This window comes from Chiloscyllium plagiosum, unplaced genomic scaffold, assembly GCF_037043375.1.
Source record: "Chiloscyllium plagiosum isolate Xiang-an unplaced genomic scaffold, Cpla_swu_hap1 HiC_scaffold_37, whole genome shotgun sequence".
NCBI lineage: Eukaryota > Metazoa > Chordata > Chondrichthyes > Orectolobiformes > Hemiscylliidae > Chiloscyllium > Chiloscyllium plagiosum.
This window is the reverse complement of record NW_028270175.1, coordinates 49,045,698-49,051,524: the sequence shown is the minus strand read 5'-3', so window position 1 is coordinate 49,051,524 and position 5,827 is coordinate 49,045,698. Positions and strand designations below refer to the sequence as shown.

General features: G+C 44.9%; 1 non-coding gene across 1 annotated transcript; it reads right to left on the bottom strand.

Annotated features, from left to right (window-relative positions):
* Positions 1-264: 264 nt before the first annotated feature.
* On the bottom strand, positions 265-347 carry trnas-uga (transfer RNA serine (anticodon UGA)). Its single transcript has one exon. It is a non-coding gene; the product is annotated as a tRNA-Ser (tRNA).
* Positions 348-5,827: the final 5,480 nt, after the last annotated feature.

The following is a 5,827-nucleotide window of genomic DNA, read 5'->3' as shown; positions in this document are numbered from 1 at the left end:
TCTTGTTTTGCTTAATTCCACCCCCCCACCCCCCGGAACATCCAAATTTCACGATAGTTCAACAAACGCGTTGAAACTGATTCGTGTTGGAAGTTGGTGGCTTTTTGTGTCTCGACATATAATTTATTCAATTAGATGACTGAGTCAGTCTTGAAATTACTTCGGATTCTTTACAGTTGAAAGTTTACTTTCGATTGAATGCAAAGCTCAAGCTCCACGAAATCCAAATCCTGCAAAGGAATTCATCACTTTTAAAGGATTTTACGCTGTGAACAGGATTACGAACCTGCGCAGGGAGACCCCATTGGATTTCAAATCCAACGGCTTAACCTCTCGGCCATCACAGCTGCGGCAAAATCTCCAATTTTCATAGTCAAACAACTGAATTCATGAAATACATAATTTGTTGGAAGAACAAATTGTCAAGACCCAAAGATTTCGCCAATCCTTTGCAGAGACTCAGACGAACGTTACCTTAGCACATTGACAGGCTTTCACCGCAAACTAGATTCTGCCACAGCTGAAGTTGTGGGAATGATTCTTCGTCGAATTATAGAGTCACGGATGTACACCACATGAAGAGAGGATCATTGTCTCACTGCGTCCGATCGATTTTGACTCAATTGCTCATCATCTGGTGCCAAATTAGATATGCGGTTGTGTTTTAATATTCAACGACATATGGTATTAGAAATATTGATGCTAAGTCCATAAACACTAGCTACATTCGTAAAAAAAATCGGAATTATAAAGAATGCAGAGCCAATTTACAGGAATGGATCCAGCAACTAATCCGTAAATTCTGACATCAGGTAATGAACTTGTGAGCACAAGAGAGGAAGATTAACCGAAGATTTGGAACTTGAAATCGTCTTGACGGAATTATTTGCAAAGCTTTTGCGGTTTTTCTCGATTCAACAAGTCCTTGAACAATCCAACACGGAAAGTGGCCCTTCTTTCCAACTTGACCATGGTGGACAGTTATCCTAAATTAATAGGTCCCATTTGCCAACATTTGGCCCACATCCCTCTAAACCTTGTTACTCATATATCCATTCAGATGCCATTCAATGTTATAGTTGTACCAGTCTCCAACAACTTCTCTGGCAGCTCATTCTGGACGCGTCTGAAAAAGTTGCCCCTGACGTCCCTTTTAAATCCTTACCCACTAATTTTAAACCAATGTTTTCTAAATTTTGACTTCCTCACCAGCCGGAAAACACCTTGACGAGTCAACCTATCCATGTCCCTCATGATTTAATAAATAGCAACTATTTGACTTTATCATACTTGTCAGGAGGGAAATGTGTGGAGATTATTTGTCGAAGGTTTGAAGTAGAAAGAACACGTGTTTAGAAATGCATCTTGGAGAAGTTTTTAATAAGTCATTGAAGTCTAGTAGCAGTTATAGAAGTCTGTTGTGAAAGCTGCAGGAGGATTTCAGGGCACGAGAACGAAGCATTATTTCCAATGTATGGTGGCTCAGTTCGACCGCACTTGGACTACAGTATGAGGAATTATAATCCTCAATTTAGGAAAGATACTAATGCCATATGAGGAATACCACGAATGGTGATTAGCCTTGATATCATGGATGAACATTAGTCCTCTGAATTGAAATTGGGCAAATCCGGCCTTTTTTTAACAGTTTCAAAACAAGCGAGGTAATCTCATTGAGAGTTGCAAAATATTTGAAGAGATAAACAGGGTGGTGCAATTAAATTTTGTTTCCTCATTGGTGAATCTAGAAGCAGGAGAGGACAATTTTAAAATGAAGCATTGTGATTTATGACCAGGATGAGAACTATTGATTTTTGTCTTAGCCTTGAGAAGTATCGCTATTCAGCACTACAGTGAGCCTTGGATATTTGGTCTTTGAATGCATCACTATCAGCCTGACCTGCCGACACTTACTGCATCACTATAGACCTGATCCCTCACACTTCCCGCCTTAATATCAGCGTGAACCCCTCAAACTTACTGCATCACTATCCATCTGGCGCCCTCACATTTACTGCGCCACTTTCATTTCGAGACCCTCATTTTGACTGCGTCACTATCAGCCTGACTGCCTAACACTTACTTTGTCACGATCAGTCACGCCCTTACACTTCCTATGTTACTATCACCCTGACCCCTTACACTTACTGCGTCACTATCACACTGGTATCTCACACCCACTGTGTCACTGTCATCCTGAACCGCTTACACCTATTGCGTCACTATCACTTTGACCCCAACACACTAACTGCATCAATATCAGCCTGACCATCTCACATATACTGCGCCACTACCCAGCTGACTCCCTCACATATACTGTGTCACTATCAGACTTACCCACTCATGCTTACTGCGTCACTATCACCCTGACTCCCCACTCTTACTGCGTCAAGATCATTGTGCTCCCATACACTTACAGCGTAACTATCATCCTGACAACGTCAAACTTACTGCGTCAAGATCAGCCTGATCCCCTCAAACTTAATGCACCACTATCAGCTTCAACACTCAGATTTACTGCGTCACTTCTAGCACTACACCTGCACACTTTCTACATCCCTATCCGCCTTAGCCCCTCGCATTTACTTCATCACTATCAGCCTGAGACACTCACGCTTACAGCTTTACTACAACTTGGCCCTGTGAGTGCATCTACATCACTGTCACCCTGACCTCTTGCCCATACTGCGTCACTATAAGCCTGGCCCCTCAAATGTTCTGTGTCACTATCACCCTGACACCTCACAATTACTGCATCACTACAACCTGACCCCCTGAAAGCATCTGCGTCACTGTCACCCTGACCCCATCACACTTGCCATGTCACCATCATAATGACACATTAACACAGTCTGCTTCACTGTCATCATGACACCTCACACTCACTGGATCACTACCATCCTCCCCCTCATACTGACCTGTCACTATCATCCAGAGCCGCTCACACTTATTGCGTTCCTATCACTCTGCTCCCAACACACTTACTGCGTCACTATCAGCCTGACACTCGCACACTTCCCACATCACTATCAGCCTGACCCCTCACAATTTCACCGTGTCTATCAGTCTGACTCCTCACATTTCCTGCATCACTATCACCCTGTCACTTAACACTTACTGGCCAGTATTAGCCTGACGCCCTCAACTTACTGCATCAATATCAGCCTAAACACTCACACTTACTCCGTCACCATCACGCTGACCCCTTCACACTCACTGCGTCACTATCACCCTGTCCTCTCTCACTTCCTGCATTAGGATCACTCTGACTCACGGACACATAGTGCATCACGATCAGTCTGACCCCTCACACATACTGTGACACTATCAGCCTGACCCCACCACACTTGCTACGTCTCTAATAGCCTGACCCCATCACACCTACTGCTTCACTATCAGACTGACCCCTCACACTTACCACATCCCTAACAGCCTGACGCCTCACACTTACTGCGTCACTATTCCCCTACCACCTCACTTTCATTGGCCACTATCAGCCTGACGCTCTCAACTTACCGTCACTAACAGCCTGAACCCACACACTTACTCCCTCACTATCACCCTGACTGTCTCACACTCACTGCGTCAGTCTCTGCCTGACCCCAGCACACTTACTGCGTCACTATCACCCTGTCCCCTTCCACTTTATGCGACAGGATCAGCCTGACACAGAAACACTTACTGCATCACTATCAGTATCTCCTTCCAATTACTGCGTCACTATCAGCCTGACCACTCACTCTTACTGCGTCACTGTCACACTGACCCCTCACACGAACTGCTTCACTATCACCCTGACCACCTCACACTTACTGCGTCACTATTGGTCCGATCCCACAGACTTACTGCATCACTATCACTCTGACCCCCCTCATCGCGCAACTATCGGCCTGATCCACTCACACACGCTGCGTCACTACCACGCTGACACCTCATCCTTATTGTGTCACTATCATCCTCACTTCATCACACTTATTGAGTCACTGTCAGCCCGATCCCTGTAATGGAAAATTATCATTTATTGTGAAATCTGTGAAACCATGGCTGAAACAAAGAAGCATGGACCTAACTTTGCAAAAAGACAGAAAAAATGTAAAGTTCAACCTAATTTATAGCTGACTCTCAAGGCCAATAATCTCTAATATCAGCAGTCAATGAATTAGAAAAAGCAACTCCATGTGTGGAAAGGAACTCGGCTGATCCAGGTTCCTGGCTAGAGGTGTGATAAGGCAAGGCAATATATAGTATAAAGGGAATATGTGAAAACCGTCAGGCGTCCATTTCATGAGGCGTCTTGCAAATGTGTCGGGTCCACTCTGCAAATTTCAAAAATAAACTTTTTCTTTGCTCTTGGTAGCATTTGCGTCGAGTCGATTGAAATTCCACGGCAGTAAACTAGGGGGCTCGCCTGGGACCCTGCGACTGGGTAAGATTTTGAAGATTCCCAGGAGGTGTCCGCGCCACTGCCTTGAGGGTCTTTCACTTCATCTCCAGCGCTGAATTGGCCCCTTTGCGTGAGAGGACTGGGGATAAGTGGATGCCCCAGAGTCGCGTTCCGAATCGAATAGGGTCAGGGTAAGAGTTGTGGCTAAAGTAATCCGACATAGAGACTCGTTCGAAGAGAATAAATGAACCAGGAAGAGGGACCAGTGAACTCTCGCGCGGTATTCGAGTGAAGCTCAAGGGAAAGGATTGCCGTCTCTCGAGAGTTTCAGAGACAGCAAGATTAACAGTGGTTTGAGACTTGGAGCCACCATGGGCAGCGTTGGAGTCGCCAAAGCTGTACCAGTTACGTGGGTTCTTGGTTTGTGAAAACCAAGGCAATGAGGCGGTCGCGCCCAATGAGAGGGGACCTCCGGAGGTAAAAGCAAGTTATATTGGCAAAGAGAAGATTATGGCATCGTGAGAGAGAGAGAGAGAGAGAGAAAGAGAGAGAAAGATAGACAGACAGAGAGACAGACAGAGAGAGATGAACACTTTTCCAATATCCATGAAAATCGGCTCCAGCAAGAGTGAACAAAAAGAGGATCGTCAGACAATTCGGAATGGTCAAGAAAAAATACAATATATGCTAAATAATTATGGCCCAGTTTCTGTAAAGCAGTTAAAAATGTAAATCAAGGAACGTGGTTTTCTGGAGGAAGGAAGTTTTAGTAACATGCAGTTGCAAATGCTGAGGTCACCGTTGGAGGAGAGAGAGAGAAGGAGAAACGGAAGGGTAAAATAAAACCTGTGAATTGGAGCGCTTATAACATGTTGAAGGCTGAGCCTGATTTCAGGGAAAGAAAATCTCGAATAAAAGATAGATCAAGTACACGGACAAACACCAGCGCACATGCACACACACATGGAAAACAACCTAATGAAGCTGTACAGTGTCTTAAGACTGGATCAGATCCTGACCTTAATGGGTGCCCTCAAAGAGCTACAGCCCCGCTATGAGATCCACTTCGCGAAGATTCCAAGTCAACGGTCGCTGCCTCAGGGTCTGCTGAATCCCCAATAGCATGTCGTACCCACAATCAATTGAAGCAAGAATCCCTAAAGAAGTCGAGGCAATGTCCCAGTACCTTAAGCACCTCACGAAAGTCGATAACGTCTATTGTGGACTGATACCACCCAAGGACATAACGACGGAAGAGCCACACCTGAGGAGCAGCTTCATCAATGGTATGAAGAACGAAACAACAAAATAGGTAACAATATCCGTGTATTACCTGGGACACGGGAAAGCTGCATTAGATAGAACAATACGTGATGCATGCTGAAAAATTGCTGGCTCAAGAGAACCATAACCGGAAATTAAAGATGGAACAGCAATCACATA